The 23918-nt window shown below is 45.2% G+C and overlaps 1 long non-coding RNA gene and 1 other non-coding gene across 2 annotated transcripts in view; both read right to left on the bottom strand.

Moving 5' to 3' along the window:
* LOC122420374 overlaps positions 1-23918 on the bottom strand; it is a 90577-nt gene that overhangs the window by 35983 nt on the left and 30676 nt on the right. The gene's annotated exons all lie outside the window — the stretch shown is intronic.
* LOC122421771 lies at positions 22886-22992 on the bottom strand. The gene has a single exon (XR_006263588.1). It is a non-coding gene; the product is annotated as a U6 spliceosomal RNA (small nuclear RNA).

Raw genomic sequence — 23918 nt, 5'->3', positions numbered from 1 at the left:
GTTTCATTCCTCCAACGAGCTGTTGTGTAGCCCGGTTCAAGCTCAGCCAACATAAATGTTTTAAAATTCTGCCTTTGCACAGAACAAGTGCTGGTCTAGTCATCAACTCCAAAGTCAGGCCCCTTGTTTCTGCCTTTCATTGGGTGACATAAAAGACCCCTGCATCAATCATTAACAGCCTATTAACACAAGCAGCCCAGAGAAGTTTCCCTGGTCCAGTTGGTCAACCACAGTGAAAGAAATTCCTGTCGCCCAGCTGGCTGGCCATCCGCATGATGCAGGCTGTTTTTCAGCTTTGAAAAAGGCCTGCTGATTTCTCTTTCATCTCTCTCTGAGTAACAGATACCTGGTAGGCTTGCTTTCCTTCCCCCCGCCGCTGCAAATTTATCCACCTGCCTCCTCAGCTTCTGGCGTTAAGAGACGCTTGCACAAACACTGACAACATTGATTCTGTGCAACCGGCGTGCCAGGCTGTTAGGACGTCTGCTCAGCATGCGGGCCAGAATCGGGTCTGTTTCATCCACACATGTCAGGGTGAGCAGGGTCTTGAAGCGTCTTGAGAAGGCAGTCGTCTGCCTAATGTTTCTGACTCTTGTATCTAATTGGTTTTGATTTGAAGCAAAACCAATCAACATGAACCTGGCTTTTTAAAAAGGCTGTGTGGCTTAGCCAGACACACCCTGGAATCTTGCAGACCCAGAGAATCAGATTCAGTCTTACTTTTGATACAGATTCACCGTGTGACCTGGAGGAAGCCAGTGGTCTGTGCCGGGCAGGTTTCTTTGTTTTTTTTTAATTATGAAAGTATGAAAACACATTTACAAGAGGAGGCTTGGAAAATGCAGAACAAAGTTGCATATAGTTCTATTATATATTACAATTATTTTTAAGTAGATAAATAAGATTTTTTTGTCAAAGTTTCAATATCAAACCCTCAAAAATTAATAGAACGAATATATAGAAAAGTAGGATACAGTAGACCTGAAAAGTACCATGAACCAATTCAACATAATTAAGAGTTATACCATTTTAACACAACAGTAGGATACAAATTCTATTCAAGTTCCCATAGACTATAAACCAGGAGACATTGGAACATATCCAGGGACATAAGACAAGGGGCAAAATTGTCATGGTCTAGAGGTATTAAAATCATGCAGAGTCTGCTCTTATCACTCAGGCTGGTTTCTTTGCATAGGAATGAAGGGTTAGTGTCCTTGGACTCTAGAAATCCTGACCTCAAAGCCTCCACCTCAGCTCTGACACTGACCTTGACTGCATGTCTTACTCCCTCAATGCCTCGGCTTCTCCATCTTGCAAATAAGAATACAACTCGCCTTCCTTCCCCCCCAAAAAAGCTGCTGTGCTGGTCAAGGATGGAGCAGCAATTTAAAGGATTTAGGGAAAGTAAGGAATCAAAGTTCCAAGGATTTTAGAGCAAAAGGTGTAGCTAGCTACTTCCAGTAGGTGCTGGGCGAGGTCTCCCCATGCATCTTGGGCTTGAGGGTGACAGCACTTACCTTGGGTCTTCCTCCCTATGTGCAACTGTGAGTTTCTAAGAGAATGGACCACACTGTATCTGTTACCTAACCCAGGAGCTGACACCCAGTAACCACTCACCATATCTAAAGGGTAAGAGGAACCAGTGAATAGATAAGAGCAATGGGCATCATCTAAATTAAGCCTTGAGGGCTTCCCTGATGGTCCAGTGGTTATGAGTCAGCCTGCCAATGCAGGGGCACTGGTTCTATCCCTAGTCTGGGAAGATCCCACATGCCTCAGAGCAACTAAATCCGAGTGCCACAACTACTGAACCGGTGCTCTAGAGCCTAGGAGCTGCAATTACTGAAGCCCCTGCTCGCAACAAGAGAAGCCACTGCAATGAGAAGCCTGAGCACCCCACCTAGAGAGTAGCCCCCACACACAACTAGAGAAAGCCTGCACACAGCAACAAAGATGCCAGGCAGCCAAAAATAACTAAATAACAATTATAAAAAATAAATAAATGAAGCCCTAAGATGGATAAATCTAGAGAATATCATGCTTAGTGAAATAAGGCAGACAGAAAAAGACAAATACAGTATTATATCACTTATACGTAGAATCTAACAAATAAAAGCAAACATATGTATAGGCAAAACTGAAAGAGACTCTCAGATAAAGGAAACAAACTAGTGGTTACTGGTGGAAAGGGGGAAGGGGGAGGGGCAAGGTAAGAGTATGGGATTAAAAAATGCAAACTATTATGTATAAAATAGATAAATTACAAGGCTATACAGTACAGCACAGGGAGTCATGGCCATTATCATGTAATACATTTTAATGGGGTAGAATCTGTAAAAACACTGAATCACTAAGCTCTACACCTGAAACTAATATAATTTTGTAAATGGATTTAATTTTTAAAATAATTAATCAATTAAACCATAAGAAAGAAGAAACTGGAGGAGAGTGGATTACTCACCACCTGCTGATTCCTCTGTCTTACTTTATCTCCGCAGACATGTATTAATTCTTTTTTCTGCCTTTTTAAATTTTAACTACCAAGGCACTGCTAAAGTCAGTATCCGAAGAGTTATATTTTAAACTTTAAGCCTGTCAAGGAGACAGGATTGGACAGGTACCAGCATTCCAGTTCGGGAATGAGACCATCTACTTCTACAGCCAACTCATCCTTAGCATTATCTCTATTCCCACTCTTACTTCTTTCCTACTTAGTCAATCTACGTGACAGCTGCTCCCTTTGGAAGGTCAGGACTCTGTCTTCATTCATTTATTAATCTGGCAAATAATTATTGAGGGCCCATAGTATGTCAGGTATTATCCTGGCTCCAGGAGATAGAAAAATGAATAAAGAATGAGTATCAGTCAGGAGGGTTGGATCAATGCTGCAAAAACAAGCATCTCAGAGTGGTTAAAATAGGGAGTGGACTTCACTGGTCAGCAGGGGGCTCTACTCCTCCTGATTTCACAGATGCCAAGGCTGGACAGAAGCTTCTGCATTTCTGCAGGAGTGGGAAAGGAATGTAGTAAATCAAGTACCCACTCCTTTTTTATAATTTTTATTGGAGTATAATCGCTTTACAATGTTATGTTAGTTTCCACTGTATAGCTAAGTGAACCAGCCATATATATACATCAATGGGCATATATTAACATATACAATTATATATTTATTAATAGATAATTAACACAGTTCTTTATTAATATTAATTATAATGAATTAATAATTATATATATATATACCTTCTTTTTTGGATTTCCTTCCCGATTAGGTCACCACAGAGCACCGAGTTCCCTGCGCTGCTATACAGTAGGTTCTTGTTAGTTATCTGTTTCATACATACATCAATAGTGTATATATGTTAATCCCAATCTCCCAATTCATCCCTTCTCCCCTTCCCCCTGATATTTGTTCTCTACACCTGTGTCTCTCTTTCTTCTTTGTAAATAATGTCATCTATACCAAGTTTTTCAGATTCCACATATAAGTGTTAGTATAGTGAAAAGGCTAGCTTAAAATTCAATTTTCAAAAAAAACTAAGATCATGGCATCCGATCCTATCACTTCATGGCAAATAGAAGGAGAAAAAGTAGAAGCAGTGACAGATTTTATCTTTTTGGGCTCCAAAATCACTGTGGATGGGTGACTGCAGCTATGAAATTAAGAAACACCTGTCCCTTGGAAGGAAAGCTTCCAAGGAAGCTAGACAGCATATTAAAAAGCAGAGACATCACTTTGCCAACAAAGGGCCATATAGTCAAAGGTATGGTTTTTCCTATAGTCATACGAGGAAGTGGGCTTCCCAGCTGGTGATAGTGGTAAAGAACCCACCTGCACATGCAGGAGATATAAGAGATGCCAATTAGATCTCTAGGTCAGGAAGATCCTCTGGAGAAGGTCATAACAACCCACTCCAGTATTCTTGCCTGAAGAATCCCATGGACAGAGGAGCCTGGTGGGCTACAGTCCACGGGGTCACAAAGAGTCAGACAAGACTGAAGTGACTTAGCACATGTAAGGATGTGAGAGTTGGACCATAAAGAAGGCTGAGTGCTGAAGAATTGATGCTTTCAAAGTGCGGTGCTGGAGAAGACTCTAGAGAGTCCCTTGAACACCAAGGAGATCAAACCAGTTGATCCTACTGGAAATCAACCCTGAATATTCATTGGAAAGACTGATGCTGAAGCTGAAGCTCCAATACTTTGGCCACCTGATGTGAAGAGCTGACTCATTGGAAAAGACCCTGATGCTGGGAAAGATTGAAGGCAGAAGGAAAAGGGGGCAACAGAGGATGAGACAGTTGGATGGCATCACCAACTCAATGGACATTGAGAGGCTTTTCTTGTTTCGGAGCACAGGCTCAAGGAGCACAGGCTTCAGTAGTTGTGGCACACAAGCTAGTTTCCCCATGGTATGAGGGATCTTCCCAGACCAGGGATTGAACTCTGCATTGGCAGGCGAATTCTTTACCACTGGACTACCAAGGAAGTCAAGAGGGGGCTTTTTAACAAATAGTGTTTCAACATTTAACACTTTAGACAGCAGAATCACAGCATATCAGCCCCAATCCAGTCCAAACTCTTCCTATTCCTAATTCCGAATACTGGATAGCTGGAAAACAAGAACCCAGTGTAACCAACAGGATACAGGTAAACTTGGACCTCAAAGCCAGTTCTACAGTCCTTCCCTGATGCTCCCTGTCTGCGGGGAACTGAGAACCCAGTGGGGGGATAGCCCTTCTCTGGCCCCTTCTGTTCCCCCTTCCCTGGGCCCAGTCCTCTGGTCTGTGTTGCCCAGGCACGCCAGGCCACGGTGCCTTGTTTGGCAGCTGGAACCTTTGCCAAAACCCATATTTAGTTGTTGAAAGTTCCTTGCCTCGGCGCCTCTGAAGTTAATGATGGAATCTTTGAAAATGACATTAGAAGCAAAACATAAGCAACAGAAGACATGAAACCACCTCGAGTCCATCTGTTCAAGCACGATCCACCTCAGAGCTCCCGTTTCCCATGTAAAACAGAAGATATGATTTATAATTCATATCTCACCAGTACAACCCTGATTGAAGCAAACCACTTTGATGAAATGTTGGTTTCATGCTAGTGGAACACCATTCCAAATCAGAGGATATTTAGAACTCTAACGCCTCTGCTGCCACTTTGAAGTAGAAAGATTTGTATTTTATATGCTTTTCTGAAAAAAAAAAGAAAAAAGAAAAATATGTATACTCCAACATGCATGTGGTGGAAATATGAAAACACTTACGTGTGAATCAGCACCAAAATGTAATTACTGCTTAGAGGATTGAAACTATTTATGGACTCATATCTCGTGTTGAAGACCTGGTTCCAATAATTCTCAGAAAACTGCAAAATTCATACTTTGTTTTTTGGGATGAACTTAATTGCTTTGAAATCTACAACACATGAAGAACAAAATCAAAGAGCGTCAACTTTCCATCACCTCAACTAATGATCTAATAAAGTTGTTCTAAGGAGAGATATGTGTCTATATGTATATAACTTATACTGGTTGAGAAAATGAAAGTCAGAGTCAGAAAGAAAGACAAAAGTGGAAAGAGAAATAGATTGAAATTTGGAAAACAATCCTAATTATTCAAATGGAAAAATACCTGTTATGCTATAACTAAAATATCAAACAATCAAATTAACTCTTTTAATTATTTCCTCCAAAGACAAAACTAACCAGTTAATTGATATAATTAATAACTGTTCATTCATTCACAGGTGTTCATTGAGCCCCAAGATGCTGTAATAAGCAGTGGTTCCTATCCTCATGGACTATACATCCCAATAAAGGGTCAGAAAATAAATATATAACATGCCGTTATAAAATCTATAATAAACAATTTAGAAAGCAGAGAATGGAGGCTTCCCTGGTGGCTCAGTGGCAAAGAATCCGCCTGCCAATACAGAAGACACGGTTTGATCCCTGATCCAGGAAGATCCTACAGGCCAAGGAGCAACTAAGCGCATGCACAACTATGGCACCTGTGGTCTAGAGCCCAGGAGCCGCAACTACTGCAGCCTGGGGCCCCTAGAGCCCGTGCTCCACAAGGGAAGCCACCACAATGAGAAGCCCGAACACCACAATGAAGAGTGGCCCTGCTCTCCGCAAGTAGAAGAAAGCCCAGCACAGTCAAAAATAAATAATTTAAAAAAGAAGAAGAAGAAAGCAGAGAATGATTTAAAAATAGAAAAAGGGAATGCCATTTTGATTGGAACGGCTTTTTTGGAGAGATTTGAGTCATTACCTGCGTTAACTGAGAGAGACAATTTGTGCAAAGACCTGGAGCTCAAGCATCCTTTAGAGATGGACGAATGGGGTGAAGAGGAGGAGGTGAGGATGATGTCAGGGAGATGGGCAGAGCCAGACCACATGAGGTATGACAGGGATGCCATGCAGGCTTCCTTCTGCATCAAAACCAGAAAGGGTGAGTTTAGCCACTTCAGGTCAATTTAACAACCATATGCTCAGTGTCTATGACGGTCAAGGCTCTGAAGGCCTAGGCCCCATAGGAGAAGGAAAGACAAATGCACAATGATTGTAGACTAAGGAAGCATTAGATAAACATCATAAAAAACGTACACAAAGGAATTTGTCTTTGACCTGACTGGATGTTTGGGCAAACAGAAATGAGAGAACAAATTGAGAAAAATTCATGCAATCAATCAATCAATATTACTAGAGTACAAAGCACTGTGCTATCAGGCTGTGGGAATATATAGCTGAACTAAAATAAAACAAGAGGACTTCCCCGGTGGTCCAGTGGCTAAGACTCCATGCTCCCAATGCAGTGGGGTTGGGTTCTGTCCCTGGTCAGGAAACTAGATCCCACATGCCGCAACTAAGAGTTCAAATGCTGCAATTAAAGATCCCACCTCCTGCAATAAGACCTGGCACAGCCAAATAAGCTAAATAAATAAATATTAAAAAAAAAAAAAAAAACCAAGGCCCAAGCCTCAAGGATCTTAGAGTTTAGTTGTACATACAAATATAGTTCTGACCGCAGCGAGTGTTACATAAGAGAGACTCATAGCAGATTCACCAAGGGTCAACAGAGAGACTTCTGGAGAAGGCATGGCTGATTAGGAGATGAAGGATGATGAGGTATTACCTGGAGCAAGGAGGATGGATCTCTCCTAATGGAGAGAATGGAAAAGGCAAAGATCCTGTGATCCAAGGCCTTAGAAGGAGAGTAAACAGGAAGTGTCACTTGAGATGAGGTTGGTGGGGACTGGGAGTGGGCTCTGTGTTTTGGGTTTTTTTGGGTTTTTTTTTTTAATGTAGGTGTCCTTTTTTTGGCCATTTTGTGTAGCCTGTGGGATCTTAGTTCCTTGACCAGGGATCAAATCCATGCCCCCTGAAGTGGAAGTTGGGGAGTCTTAACCACTGGACCGTCAGGGAGGTCCCTGAGAAGAGAGGTGTTGTATTTTAAGAGCCATGGAAAGCCAATGAAAGGGTTTAACTTGAGGTAAGGGCAATGAAATAAAATTTGCTTCTACTGACAAATTCACTCGGATTGGAGTACAGACAGCAGACTGGGGAGAAAGATACAAGAGTAAATTCAGGGAAATCAGATCAGGGCTCCCGCAGACATCTAGGCAAGGGGAAAGTCTGGTGATGACAGAAGAAATGGAGGAGAAGGTAAGTGATTCGGTTCAAGAAAAAGATTTAGGAGGCTGTGATAGGACTTGGGCTTATGACCAACGTGGCCGTGTGACTTGCTTGCCAATGGACTGTGGAACAGAGGTGACACATGTCAATTCAGGTGGAAGCTTTAAAGAGCCAGTTAATGTGTGATTGCCCACACTTGCTCTTTCCCTTTGATTGACATTTATCATCATTTCAAATGCTGGCCACACACACATCTCGGGTCCCTCGTGCAGAGGAGAAATGGCACAAACACCAGATGACCCACTGGATATGTAGCATGGGTCAGAAATCACCTTCTGACAGTTTTTTTTCTCTTTTGACCATGCCACGGGGCATGCAAGATGTTATTCCCCAGGTCAGGAATCTCGCCTGCTTTGGTGGAAGCACAGAGACCTAATCACTGGACAACCAAAGAAGTCTCCAACATCTCAAGCCTTTGCAATCAGGGGATTGTTTGTTACTGCAACATAACATGACCAATCTTGCCCCCTCCCCTAAAAAGGTTATAAGAAGAAGGCATGACTGGGACACATTTGGGAGGATTCGGGATGGAAAGGACAATTGGCTTGAGGTCTCTCAGGGCTTATTTTTCAGCCTGTTTTCAAGCACAATGCAGCACTTTAAGGGGGTCCCCTGCTCCTTGTCCTCTCCAAATTCAATCTGAGATGATTCAGTGTGTCACAAAAGAAAGGGACTCTGTCTTCAGCAAATGTGGCCTTTAATGGTGCAGAGAGCTTTGAAGATGAGACGCTCCCTTGTGAGGGTGAAGCATTACTGTTCTGCATCAGATGTGAGGATGCACTTTTTTAAAAAAGGATTCAGTTTAACTGCCTTGCCATTGTTTTATGACATGACCATCAGGCATTTTCAAAGGGGTCAAGTTATGACAAGAATATTTAACTTCTAGTAAGAGCAAAGAATAATTGAAGGGAACCAGAGGATGAGCCAGGAACTGAAAGACCAGGTATTAATTCAGCAGTGGGATCTGTGGGCAAGAGAATGTAAGAAATGATGGAGTCAGTGTACTCATTTAGACAGCCTAAGTGTACAGAACCCAAGAGGGAACTGGTTGAATGGAGCCAAGGCCCCAGCATCTGTACACGGACAGGTGAGGTTGAGACAGCCCATCCTGGACATAAGGAAAGACATAAGGAAGGGTGGATGGATGCAGACACACACACCCATGGCCATTGGTGTCTCCTGTGCATCAGTGTCTCAGCTAACTGTCTGGGTCTTGAGAAGCTGAGCTGGGAGATTAGGAAACTGTCCAGCTCAGCTCCATGATTCCCACTTCACATTTGCTGTTAGAATCTGTGCTGCATCTTCACTGCAAAAGAGATTGAAGAAGATGAGACGGCAAAGAACATCATGGAAGATCAGAAGAAAGCAGGCTTAGAATTGTTTGGTGGCTGGGATGGTGCCAACAGGCAAACATATTTTTATGTGTAATATTAAGGCCAGCCAATCTTCCCATGGGTATATAGGCTCTTCCCATGGGTTCATGGGTTAAGGATCTACCTACAATGCAGGAGATCCAGGTTCAATCCCTAGGTCAGAAAGATGCCCTGGAGAAGGAAAGAGCAACCCATTCCACTATTTTTGCCTGGAAAATTCCACAGACAGAGGAGCCTAGTGGGCTGTAGTCCATGGGCTCACAAAAGAGGCAAACCGGACTTAGCGACTACACAACAGCAAGGCTCTACCATTACAAGGTGGGGAGGCAGGGGGGTCGCAACTTCAGTCATACTACTGCTTGCTGCTGCTAAGTCGCTTCAGTCGTGTCCAGCTCTGTGCGGCCCCATAGACAGAAGCCCACTAGGCTCCCCCGTCCCTGGGATTCTCCAGGCAAGAACACTGGAGTGGGTTGCCATTTCCTTCTCCAATACTACTACTACTTAGATGTATACAGAAAATATAGCAGCTTTATTTTGTATAATTGATCTTCTCATTTCCCCAAGCTTCTTGCCACCAGGGATATAGGTGGTGGGTTCAGGAATGGATAAACTTGCTACTTAAGACCACTTCCTTTCCTCAGTTTGAAGCATCTCCACTGAGTTAAAATAGTGCTGTCTAGTCTCCGAGTTGATGACTTTGGAAGAGGGGACCTCTCACTGTGTGTGTCTTCTGAGTACTCGCTGGCGCCCTCTGCAGGGCAGCTGCTGGTGTCCACTTTGCTACCAGAACCAAAGCCTCCCCAGTGATCTATCCCACTTGACGGACGGACATTCAAGCTGCTGCGTATGTAGAGGCTGTAGTCCCAGCATTTCCTCCCTAAGAAGGACGGCCAGAACCCCGGTGGCCCAATGCTCACATCCCCTACATGACCGTGCTCTTTCTTCTCACCTCTCACCTGCCAAGAAGGGGCTTTCTACTTCCTCTTCTTGTCCAGCCTGGGCATTTCCTCTCTCATATCATAGTCATTCCCAAGGTGACATTCACCCTTCATTGGAGCAGCCACGGGGGAATGGCTGTGGACAACATTATTTATAGAGGAGTTGGATGAAAACCACAGGCATTTAATATTTTTAAAATATTTTCTCCATTACAAGAGGTGCATTCCTTTAGCCTAAGCTTTATTTCATCTCATAAAATGCAGATATGCCTAGGGAGTGTCAAGCAAAATCTCTTCTTTCTGAAGCACTCTTGGAAGAATGAGGTTGTTGCTGGCTCATCCAGCCCTAAGACCGCATAAACCCATCCATCCATCCATCCATCCATTCATTCAGTAGCTGGTCACTGAACACATCTCTATGCTGGCCCAGTTCCAGGAAAAGGGGACCACAAACTTCTGAGAAGGAGAGGAAAAGGACAAGAATAAGGAATTCATGACCGACGCACAGGACAAGCACAGGATGCTGTGGGGATGAATAGCTCAGGCCAGGGGCTCTGGGAAGGTTATCTGAGCAGGTGACAAGGGATGCAGAAGGACAAGACAGAATTATCGAGGTGGAGTGGGGTGGAGGGTCAGGCACCCACAACACAAGCAACAGGACATACAGAGGCTTCAGGTGGGAAAGAGCTTGGAGGGTCCCTTCCCAAGTGAACTGTGGAAATAGGCTCTTCGAGGGGATGGAGGGATCATTAGGAAGAGAGGCTGGAGGGAAGGTGTGGAAGGAGGCAGGGAGCTCAGGCAGTCAAAACTCACCTTGAGAAGGAATTCCCTGGCGGTCCAGCCATTAAGACTAAACTTCCATTGCAGGGGGCAGGGGTTCAATACCAGGTCAGGGAACTAAGATCCCACATGCTGAGTGGTATAATCCCCACCCCTACAAAAAAGTCATCTTGAAAAATTGATGGGTAAAGTCATGGTCACATTTTCATTGCTCACCACTGCCCCCCAGATGCTTTAAGCCTCATTCTCATCACTTCCACACTGAACTTGGATGGCCTCCACTTTGGACAAGTCTCTATGTTGTTGGGTTCTATCCTGACCCTGTGGAGAAGACTGGTTGGGAGGGACCCTCAACATCACACTGACCCTGCACCTGCTGTTGACCAGGTCAGGAGCCAAGTGCTGGGTGGGGAGGGAACTAAGCCATGGTCCTTACCTTCAGGGCGCCTGTTCTGGCAGATCCCAGCAGTGGGAACTGCTGAGGCTTTCGCTCTTCTGCCAGTAACCTGGTTATGCTTCATCTGGGGGCATAAATCCCAAATCTGATGGATTTGTGCACATGCCTGCCATATTCCTCCTCACCTTCCAACCTCCAGCCTCATTGGCCTCTCTGAGCTCCTAGAAGGAACCAAGCTGCCACCTGCCAAATGCCCAGCTCTCCTCTCCACTCTTCCTTCCTCAGGCAGCCTTCCCTGATGGCCAGGCTAGCTCAGTCTCCCTTAGAGCCTCTTACTCCCATTATTCTTGAGGGCAGTGGTCTTATATTGGGGTATTTACTAAATGAATGGCTCCCCACTTGGTTCTGAGTTCCTGAGAGCACAGAGGGCGATGTGTGATACCACAGTGGGGAGAATAACTGGCACAGAGTGGGGGCTGTGTGGATATGAATTGGATGAAAGAAGTAACCGCAGAGGGAGTGAGCAAAGATTATTCTGGCTTCCTCCCCAGCATCCTTGGACATGCAGGCCTACATGGTCTGCAGTCCTTCTCCAGCCTCCTCCTCCTCAGATATCTGTTCCACCATCTCCCTCTAGGACACTTAACTCTGGCCTCATCACCCGTTCCTGGTGTTCTGGCTCCCGCTGTGTTTCTGTTACAGGGAAACTATATTCCAGCCTCAGGGCCTTTGCACACCCTGCTCCTGTGACTGGAATTCTCTTTCCCCCAACATTCATGTGACTGACTCCTTCCATCCTTTCATTCAGGTCTCTGTTCACAGAATACCTTCCCCGTGAGGCCTTCTCTCATTGCATGTGTATCATCTCTCTCCCTCCACTAGAATATGAACTTCTTGTGGGCAGTAATGTGGTCTCTTTTGTACTCTGCCATGTCCCCAGTTCTTATTGTTGCATCTGGCCTGTTGTAGACCCTCAATAAAGGTTTGTGGGTGAGTGAGTGAAGGAAGGAATGGATTCATTCATGCATCTTGGGCCCAGAGAGGCCCTGGGCTTTGTCCTCAGGGACACTTTCTCCTTTGACCCTGTGGCAAAAAAAAAAAAAAAAACTTCTATGCCCAACCAAGCTTTAATCCAAGCAGACTCTAAATTCCCAGCTGCAAATTAATAGTAATAATAAACCACTATTAAGTGCTAACTGTATGTCAGATATTCTGCTAAGTGTTGTCATCTGTTCACATCTTTCTTACAGTACTATTGTGAACAGAGTAGTTACAAGCCCTTTTTGATAGATGGAGAAAATGATGATCAGAGAGGCTAGATCACTTGTCCAGTGTCACACAGCTAGTAAGTGACTAAGCTGGCATTTGAGACTTATCAATCTCTAGGGCAAAGTTTGACAAAGTATGGCTCACAGGCCAGCTCCAGTTCACTACATGTTTTTGTACAGCCCGTAAGCTGGGACAGGTTTTTACATTTTTAAAGAGTTGGTGGAGGGGGTGAGGGGTGGGGTAGAATGTGCAACAGAAACCATACATGGCCCACAAAGCTTAAAATGTTAAGAGAACAAATATAACAAATTAAGAATTCCCTGGGTACTCCCCATGTGGACACAGGAGTCTCAGAGAAGAGATGCATATTTAATGCATTGGGCTCCCCTTTTACTCCAAGCACCAGCTAAGCACTGGCATGGATATTATCTTGTTGAGTCACCTCATGACCTCCAGCATAGAGATGATTTAAAGGGTCCCTAGAGGGCCTTCCATGGTGGTCCAGTGGTTAAGAATCTGCCTTGCAATGCAGAGGACGCAGATTCGATCCCTGGTTGGGGAACTAAGATCCCACACGCTGTGGAGCAACTAAGCCTGCATGTCACAACTAGAGAGCTCACACACTGCAAGGAAACTAAGACTCGACCCGGCCAAATAAATATTTTTTTAAAAGGTGGGATGAATTGAGAGAATAGCATTAAAACATATACATTACCATATGTAAAACAGGGAGCTAGTGGAAAGCTGTTGTATAGCACAGGGAGCTCAACCTGATGCTCTGTGAACGCCTAGAGGGTGGGATGGGGATGGGAGGGAGGTTCAACAGAGGGGGGACAGTTCAGTTCAGTCACTCAGTCATGTCCGACTCTTTGCAACCCCATGGACTGCAGCATGCTAGGCTTCCCTGTCCATCACCAACTTTTCAGAGCTTGCTCAAATTCATGTCCATTGAGTCAGTGATGCCATCCAACCATCTCATCCTCTTTTATCCCCTTCTCCTCCTGCCTTCACTCTTTCCCAGCATCAGGGTCTTCTCCAAGGAGTCAGTTCTTCACATCAGGTGGCCAAAGTTTCAGCTTCACCATCAATCCTTCCAGTGAATATTCAGGACTGATTTCCTTTAAGAGTGACTGGTTGGATCTCCTTGCAGTCCAAGGGACTCTCAAGAGTCTTCTCCAACACCACAGTTCAGAAGCATCAATTCTTCGGTGCTCAGGTTTCTTTATAGTCCAACTTTCACATCCATATGTGACTACTGGGAAAACCATAGCTTTGAGTAGATAGACCTTTGTTGGAAAAGTAATGTCTCTGCTTTTTAATATGCTATCTAGGTTGGTCAGAGTTTTTCTTCTAAGGAGCTTTTCTTCCAAGAGAGGGGGACATATGTATACTTATGGCTGATTCACATTGTAGTATGGCAGAAACCAATACAACATTGTAAAGCAATTACCCGCCAATTAAAAATAAATTAAAAAAAAAATTACAAGTAAAAAAAAAAAAAGAGGCCTGGAGATTAAGTGAGGTAGCCAAGGCCGCATTTTAAGAGACAGAACCAGGTGCAGAATTACAAAGTCATGGCTGAAGAGTCATGGTTAGCATTCATCTGGTCCCAGCTTCTTCTCTTATGGATTCAGAACACAAACTATCCAAGTTCCGGGGAGACTGGGGACACTTGGGATTAACACCACAGCCCCTTCCCATCCCTGAGCCAGAGGTTTACCCTCAACTTTCCCTCCACTCCACCCTCATTTCCAAAATCTCCAGGAGTCTTTACCAGCCCCAGCATCCAGCCCATTTCCTCTCTCCATCCTGACCTTCCACCTCACCCGCAGCAGCCCTGCTTGCAAGGACCACTCCAACTACAAATGAAGTGAAGGGGAAAACTAAATTGATACGATCTGAGCAACGGAAGCACGAACGCCCCAATTTCCTCTCCACATTATACAGGAAGATCGGGGCCACGTGGGGAGCAGGCGCAGGGCCTTTTGATGTTTGCCTTCCTGCAAGCACCAAGCAGAAGGATAGGAGACGCCTTCATCTCCTCCATGCACACTCACACCAGCAGGTTTCCAATCATGCTTGAAACACAGCCAGAGATGAAAAACAAAGAAAGGAGGCGAAGAAGGAAGAGAGAGATGAGGGTGGTTGAGAGAGCTTTAAGGATGATGAGACCCTTTAAAACTAGCAACAGGATGCGTGAAAGAGCTTACACACACACTGCCAACACAGCCCTGGGCTGAGCTCCTGGAAATGTATCAAGAGGGGAGTCAGCCTGACCTAGAGCCTTCCTGATGGGGACACCAAATCCTCCTCCATTCACCTGAGCTGGGGTTACTGAAAGCCTGGGGCCAGGATGCTGCCATAGCTCACGTAGTCAACTGCACCAGCCAGGACACCAGGTCTATAAATACCCCTTCATATTCACATCTCCAACTCAGGTATCTGTGGTGCAAATTGGAACATGTGCCAGTCATGTTGGCATTTAGGGAAGCACCAGTCAACCTCTCTTTCTTTCTCACTCTCTCAAACTTTTTATTACAATGAGATGGGTAGCTAACTTCAATCTAAATCACCTTGGGTTTATTCCGCAACACTAGTAACTCTGGGTCATTCCAAGGTACCAACTGAAGATTAAAGGTCTTATCTCATTGAAACAACTTCCTGCCTTAATTCACCACATTGACCACCAAAATTATTTAGGAAACATGGAAAAAATACATCCAAACAAGAAATCGCAGTGACCTTTTCCTTCCAGAGAGAGGAGAATGAAGATCTCTTTTCTTAGTTGAATTTACAACACAACTTTTTTTTTTAATTGTAATATTACAATCATAATATTTATTGCCATTATTTTATAGATGGTGGAACTAAAGGCTCAGAGAAGTTAGTTGACTTGTCTGAGGCCCACACGTTACATTGTGATGTAGCCAGACATCCAGCCTAGGGCTGTCTGATTTTAAAGCCTGAACCCTTTCAGATAATACCCACGTACATTCGTCCTAAAATGGCCACGTGGGCCATTTGTGAAAGCAGGGTCAGACTGAGCCTAAATGTTCCTTGAAAATGATCCAGAGTAACCTGGATTCAGCAGCTGCTTGAACTTGTACTTGTCAGTGTTGTCCACATTGCCAGCAAAGTTGGAAGGTGAAGGTCTCCAGCTGCTAATATAACCTAAGTACGACCCTGCTTTGCCTGAAACTGGGAGCCCATTACTATGGATGGGAAAAGTCACTATAAATGCAATTACATGCTCACCTCCATAGCCAAATGCCAATACATAAGCCTTTGTGCATGGATAACTAAACTCTTCGAGGAGGCAAAAAAAAAAATCTTCAGTCATATTTTCTCCCAAGCCCAAGGGTTACTCGAGGAAGTCAGCTTTGGTGACTTACACACAGAGGCTAATGCAGATGACTGTTGCCCCAAACTGGGGCGGGAGGGGGGTGTAGAGGGGATAATGACCCGCAATTCACATTGTTGGAGACAGGCAACCATTGAATTTGATCTTAATATTCTAGTCCATGAGCCAGCAGTTTCACTAGAGCCTGGGTTTTTTTTTTTTTTAAAAGGCAGGAAAACCCCACACACATTCTTTCAATTTCTAAAGGGAAATTTGACTCGAGCTGTAGAACAAAGGACGAAGAAATAGAAGTAAAAGAAAATCAAAGAAAAAGTGATTTGGATTCAAGGGGATCAGATGTTTCATTTATTGCAGGTTGGAGACCTTCAATCAGTCAAATGAAAGGAACATTTGTATTAAAATACCTACGAGGCAGAGAGAAAGCCTTGATCGGGCGCGGGAGAGTTAAGTTACAGCAATCTTGCTGAGAGATATGAACCCACCTTCGAGGCTATCTGTTCCTAATATTGAAGGTTTTCTGTGTTACAAACCTGAGATGAAAGGTAGTTGTTTTGACGTCTGGGTCTGGAAGCCAGACGCCGAAATTAGCAGCATTCTCCAAGTGTGTGTTGCAGGGATGAAGAGCCTTAGACGGAGGGAAAATATATATATATATATTTTTTTTTTTTTTAATTTTCCTGGCTGTGCTGGGTCTTTGCTGCACACAGGTTTTCTCCAGTCGCGATGAGTGAGGGTTACTCCCTAGTTGCAGTGTGCAGGCTTCTCATTGCCGTGGCTTCTCTTTTTGCAGAACATGGGCTCAAGGGTGAGCAGGCTTCAGTAGTTGCGGCTCCTGGGCTCCAGAGCACAGCCTCAGTAGCTGTGGCACATGGGCTTAGTTGGTCTGGGGCACGTGGGATCTTCCCAGATGAGGGATGGATCTTGTGTCGTCTGCCTCGAAAGGCGAATTCCTAATCACTGGGCCACGAGGAAAGCCCTAGCTGCTTTATTAAAATGAAAAGATGTTTAAGGCAACACTAAGGGCCCAAGTCACCTGTGAAAGCACGGTATGGATGGAAATTATGAAAACACCTTCAGGTAGATGGGAAGGGGCAGGAGAGGAGCACTAGACAAGGAATCAGGGGACCAGGGATACAGTCTCCTCTCCCCCTGGGATGGTAGCTCCATGGTGACTGAGACTTGGTCTGCCTGGGTCACAGTGCCAGGTATATTAGAGGTGATCTGCAGATAGAAGTCAAATGGACACATGGATGGAAAAATGAATGAGACATTGGGTGAACCCTTCTCCTCTTTGAGCTTAAGTCTTGTAAAATGAGAAGGCTGGACTAGCTGAGGATTTCCCCAGTGGGATGGATACAATGATGCTTGGGTACCATATGGATGGGATCAGGGGATAAATACGAATATGGCATTAAATCACGCCAATGCACAGAGGGGAAAATGTATCACTTTTGAGCTCTCTTTCAAGCTTTCTGATTCCCTCCAATCGAAATCTCCAGTCCAAAACTAGTATGTCTTTAACACCTCTTTTATGTTCTTAGACCTCCCGCTATCATAATAAGAGGAGGATTCAGGTTCCCATGCCTCCATAGGCAATAGTTTCCAGCTAAAGTTAATAACGTGATCTCTTTCTTTTTTCATTATGTTTTCAGTTACCTATTTATGGCAAATATAAGTAATTTTTCCTTCATAGAACTAATTTTTTATGGTTTCTTTGCCAGAAAAATATAGATGAGTAAACATGAACTGACATAAAGAAATAAGAGTTCAAGAGGGATGCAGGAAAGGTAAACACCTTGATGATGAAACCGAATGCCTCTGACTTGGGAAAAACTGTCCCAACTGACCTCCAAGTTTCCCTCTAGAACACTGACCATCCGAGCTGCACCCCTCTGGCTTGTAGAGAACAAACGCGGCTGTCTCCAGCAAAGGGGCAGCCATAGCCTCAACTTTAGGCTGCTGAATCATTCATTCATCTGTTCTTTTGTAATTTTTACTAAGGGCGTACTATGTATTCACTGCTCTTCCAGTTACTGGGGATAGTACAAGGGAAAAAATAGGCCAAAAAATAAACAAAAGCCTTGCCCTCAAGGAGCTTCTATTCTAGAGGTCTGAGCCAGGGCAGGGATCAGTTGAAGCAAATGAGGCACCAGGGTGCAAAATTTAAGGAAGTACCCACTGTCTGGGTCAACCTGGCCCTGACCTGAGGACAGTGCCCCATCTAGACCACAACTTGACATGGTTCGTCATCACTTTGGGGGCCATGGATTCTGCTCCTGGGCATCTGCTGTTCAGTCTTGGGTGGGGACCCCCAGAATCAGCACTATTCCAGAGTTCTCCAGATGAGTCCATGTACATCATGATTGAGAACCACTGCATTATAGACCTAGACCAAGAAACCTTTAAAATTTATAGTCCGGCATTTTTCAAGATCATCTACCAATAGATGTTTACCAAATCAATTAACTAGTAAGTGAATGCCAATATATTGCCATGCACCATAGTGACAAAAATCTCTTCTTTCCTCTGTGGAGTTGCTAGGGATCAGGGGCTCTTCTGTGCTTTTTTTTAAAGATTTTTTTTTGATGTGGACAATTTTTTTAAAGCCTTTATTGAATATGATACAATATTGCTTCTGTTTTATTTTTTTTTGGTTGGGAGGCATGTGGGATCTTAGCTCCCCAACCAGGGATCGAACCCACAACCCCTGCATTAGAAGGCAAAGTCCCAACCACTGGGCCACCAGGAAAGTCCCCTCTTCTAAGCTCTTTACACTTTTTGCCTCATTCAATCCTCACAACCACCTCCAGGAGGTATGATTTATTATCATCACCCCATTTTGCAGATGAGAAAACAGAGGCAGAGAGACTCTAAGGAAGTTGCCCAAGGTCACCCAGAAAGCTGTACTCCTAACCACTGTGTCCAGCTGCCTCTGTGGGAGGGACCTTGATGCCTGGGTCCTTGGGCATAGGAGTTATGGTGAAAGTGTGGGAAACGGGATCATTTGCACATTAAATATAGCACATAGGAACAGCCGTTACTTCCACCAAAAAATATGTCTTCAATCATCCTCTCCAAACACAAGGCCCACTCCAGTTTCATTTTACATCCACGTCTGTTAAAGCCATGCTTGTATAATAATTTTCCCCTATGCAAGAAAACAACAACAACAACAATACATGCACTATACTACATATCAACTGTCTTCCCTCCCTAGCGTTCGGGGAAATTTGGGGAATGGTTGGCAGTGTGGAAAATCAGAAAAGGTTCATGTTCAATGTCTCCAGTTCTTCTGACTTATCCAAAGAAACAAAAAATTCAAACCTAGTGTGAAAATTCCTGATTTCCACATGGGCTTTAACTTCTAAATAACTGCATGGGGCAGATATGTGTTTGGGTGTAAGACATGAATGTGAAGTCAGGAGGGAAAGGTCAATGCTGAAGGAAAGTCCCTAGGGATCTGGTCTAAGATCTCTGTCTGGTCTGGGACCAGCGGCTGCATTTCTTTCTGCCTTGAATCTAAAGCTGTAAGAAGGATGTAAAAATATCACGGATTCCTTCTTCAACTTTTAGTGACAATTTCTATATATTTAACACTGTGCCAGATGGCAGATTTAAAGATTAAATCAATATGCTTATCACTGAGAGAGAGACAGGGACAGTGAACTCTAGGTCCACGGGATGAGGGTGGCTATGAAATCAGAACCTGGGAGGAGTTCTGCCTGGAAGAGATGACATTTTCAGCCAGGCTTAGAAGGCTGAAGTGATGCTCCTGGCAGCAAGGACAGAAAGGAAAGGACTTTTCCTTGATACCAAGGTGCTGTGTAAGCCAACACAGCATGAATGTTTCATGAGTTCAAAAATCACACATGCACACCCATAAACAATTAGGAGAATGTGCAGATTGGTACCACAAATCCAAAACTGCACCTTTTGTTTTATATACAAATTACTTATTTAAGTGTTGAACCAGACTCACTGGGTTTTCCATTGAGCTGCTCCCCTTACTGGAGTCATGATGTCCAGGAACTCAGGTGAGACGTGTTGGGATAACCTCCATTTCATCCCTCTTCCTTCTCCTCCATGCGTGATCCAGAGACCTGTCCCTCCAATCAAGTGCGTGTCCTCACCTACCGCCCGCCATCAGGCCACCACCACCATCTAGTTCAACCACTGTCTCCTGTGTGGGCACTTGCTGTTTTCTTTCTGCTTTTCTTGTCTCTCTTCCAGTCAGTCCATTGACATTTCCAAAACTCAGATCTGACTGCATTGCTCTGCGGCTTTAAACCTTCATTGGTTCCAGTGGCCTCAGGATAAAGTATAACATGGCATCCACAGCCCTTGGCACTCAGAACCTTGCTTCCTCTCCTCTCTCACCATCCCTCAGTCCAAAATCCCCCAAACAGATGCCCAAGGTGCCTTCCATCCCTGCCCACCAAACATTCCACAGAACGTGCCTGGTGCTTTCCTACCTGGGAACTCTGATGCGGGCTCTTCTTTTTAGTGACTCTCCTGCAGTGTTTAGCAGTAGACTCACAGGCATGGCCAAGGAGTCCCTCCTCTGGACGCCTTCTCTACCAACCCCCACCATCCCCCTCCAGCCCTCACTGGGGCACGGCAAGCCAGGGACAGAGCTGGAGCGTTAAGACAGGAGAGGCAGGAGGGATCTTTTGAAAGGCAAGGAGGGAAAATTCATTTTTGCAAAACCCTCAACCCAGAAAGGCACTTTTTTTTTTGCTAAAGCCTCAATCCTCCAAAACCTTTCAGCAAGCATGAAGACCCACCCGCAGAAAAAAAGAGAAAGCATTTCACACGTTGGAAAAAGGCCCGGGGCAGAAGACATGAAAGCCATGAAAGAGTTGGCAGTAGGTGCTGCAAGGTTGAGCAGGAAACCCAGATCAAATGGGAGGTTGGGACGTTTCTGGGACGCACATGGACCCCAGCCCTGCTCAGGCAGGCGGATACTTGCTTCTGAGGGGCGGGGCCCCCAGGCCCCCTAAGGGCTTGGACAGCCATGTGTCCCCAGGCCTTGTTCACAGCCGACGAAGGGGAGGTGATTGCACCAGGCCTGTCCTGGGCTGAGGCAGGTAAGCCCAACAGGTTAGATCAGAGCACACTCTGGGCTGTGCCCTTATCAGTCACCAGGGAAGAAGAGAACACTTCCAACAGGAGTGTCTCCCTTTCTCCCTCGAGGATTCAGACACTCTACTTGGAAAACAAAGTCACTAACTCCCAACATCGTGGCCAGGCAGGTGACAAGAGAAGATAGTATCACCTAGCAGGGATCAAGATGCGCAGACTATGGCCTTGACAGGCAGCTGATGGTCCCAGATCTGTTGACTTTTCTAGAGAGGTCAGCTATTGGGATTTTCATAGGAAATCTTATTATTAAAATGTTTGCTCCAAAAAGAAAAAAAGTTTGCTCCATTTTTTAAAAATACCATATAGTGCAAAAGAAAGAAGACCTCCTGTGCCTGAACTTTGATGTCTGGGTTCAGGTTAAGCTCATTATTTCTAAGCAAAAAAAGAAAAAAAGAAAGATATACAGCCCTTGGGACTTCCCTGGCAGTCTGGGGTTAAGGCTCTGAGCTTGCAATGCAGGTTGAATCCCTAGTCCAGGAACTAAGACCTCACATTCCATGAGGCCAAAATAAATAGATAAATAGATAATAGATAGGTCGGGGCTTCCCTTGTGGTTCAAAGGGTAAAGAATCTGCCTGCAGGGCAGGAGACCCAGGGTTTAATCCCTGGGTCAGGAAGATGGATAGATAGATCGGTAATACGGCCCTTAAGTCGGCATGACGCCCTCTCTTTGGCTGATAATTGAGATTCTATGGTGAAATTGGATTTTTCTTATTGTCTAGGTATTTATTTGGCCCTAGAGCTATGGGGTTACAGTACCAGCAATGAAAGTCACCGGTATTTCTCTGCTCCTTCCTGTGTATCTGTATTTTTATTTGAGAGCCGCGTCCATATCATTTTTTGTTTTAATTTTAAGCACAAGAGTTCTGAGACATAGGCTCGCCTCCTCTCCCCTCCGCAAGTTCCCAGTTCGGGAAACCGAGGCCCGGGGGAGGAGACAGGCTTACTAAAGCGCACAGAGCAACTGAGAGCATCGGATCCCAGGCGCCCCCGGCCCCCCGCCACCCCTTCTTGGCACACCTCGGCTGCATTTACACAGCGCGCACACCCGCGCGGCTGTGTTTGTGTTTCCCCCGGTCCTGAGAAAAAGCCCACCAAGCTGCCAGATGTGCGGAGCTCAGGCGAGCCCGGGGAAGTGGTTTGCCGGCGATGAGAAGCAGGCCTGGTCTGGGGGTAATCGCTCCTTCGCATCAGCCTCGCCTTTCCGCCCGCAGGAGATAAGAAATCGGAATAGAGGAAACTGACAGGCAAGCACGCACCCTGCACCCTGAAAACGGTTCCCTCCGCCCTCGGGCAATCCGTGGGCTTCCACAGCCCCACGTCTCCTCGGCTTGTGCGAAGCCCCAGGACCCCGCAGTGCAGAGTGAGGAAGAGACGCCCCCTTGGGGTGGATTCTGCCCTTTGCCCTTTCCTTCCACTAATAGCCCCTCTTTCCCAGGGGTTTCTTTTGGAAGAAGGCACCGGACATATCCATTTCTGCTTTATGTGTCAGCTCTTGCATTTCTCTAGGGAACTCACAGAAGAAAGGCTGGAGCCAAATTCAAAAGCATGAGGTTCCAATTGTGACATTACAGGCTGTTGGCCGTGAGGGACTTCCTGGCCCACTGTGAAGGGTACCTCTTCAGGGACCCCTTATTCCACCTTCTGATAAGGTGCCCTGAAACCCAAGGGGCTCTATCTGCCAGTGTCCTTCTGGTCCCACACGTCACATTTATTCTCATGTCAGTGCAGACCTCGGCTCCAAACTATTTTCACTTAAAACAATATCTGTTTGTGTGTACCCAGGAGAGATGGGGGCTTCCCTGTAGCTCAGCTGGTAAAGAATCCACCTGCAATGCAGGAGACCTGGGTTAGATCCCTGGGTTGGGAAGATCCCCTGGAGGAGGGCATGGCAACCCACTCCAGTATTCTTTTTTTTTTTTTTTTTTAAATATGGAACGCTTCACGAATTTGCGTGTCATCCTTGCGCAGAGGCCATGCTAATCTTCTCTGTATCGTTCCAATTTTAGTACATGTGCTGCCGAAGCGAGCACACACTCCAGTATTCTTGTCTGGAGAATCGCATGGACAGAGGAGCCTGGCAGGCTGCAGTCCATGGAGTTGCAAAGAGTTGGACGTGACTGAGCAACTAAGTACACACACACATACACACACACACTCATGAGAGATGGGAGAGCAGAGAGGAGAGAAGAGGAGGGGCATGGGAGGGAGGGAAGAGGGAGAGTGAAGCACCTACTATATGCTCAAATCCTCCCCACAATCACCCATCCTATGAACTAGGGTTTTTTTAATTTATTTTATTGAAGTATCGTTGATTTACAATTCTGGGTTCATTTGTGTTGTACAGCAAAGTGATTCAGTTATCCATATATATTCTTTTCCATACTCTTTTCCATTATAGATAAAGAAGATGTGGTACATATATACAAAGGAATACTACTCAGTCGTAAAAAAAGAATGAAATAATGCCATTTGCAGCAACATGAATGGACCTAGAAATGATCCTACTAAGTGAAGTAAGTCAGACAGAAAAAGACAAACACCACATGATATCACTTATACATGGCGTCTAAAATATGACGCAAAGGAACTTATCTGCGGAACAGACTCACAAGCCATAGAGAGCAGACTTGAAGCAGGTTTTCTCAGCCCGATTTTCCAGATGAAGACCCTGAGGCGCCTCTCCTCCTCTCTATCCCTTGCTTTCATTCCCTCCCCTCCCGTCCTTTCCTCCTTCCCAGCATCAATGTCATCTTCATGCACTAAGGCTGAGGAGGCCCATGCACATTGCTGGCCTGAGTATAGAGGCCTGCCAGCCAGCACTCTGTCTCTCCCCGGGGCCCCATACAGTGAAGGTTGTGCCCTCATGGACGCCTGGCCTCAGCAGCTCCAGAGGAGCCACAGGACGCTGCAAAACGCTTTTTCCCTGGGGGGATGTAACCTCAGAACAAAACACTGC

The sequence above is a fragment of the Cervus canadensis genome, chromosome 18, assembly GCF_019320065.1.
Source record: "Cervus canadensis isolate Bull #8, Minnesota chromosome 18, ASM1932006v1, whole genome shotgun sequence".
Lineage (NCBI taxonomy): Eukaryota > Metazoa > Chordata > Mammalia > Artiodactyla > Cervidae > Cervus > Cervus canadensis.
The sequence above is the reverse complement of the archived record's forward strand: the minus strand, read 5'-3'. Positions and strand labels throughout refer to the sequence as shown.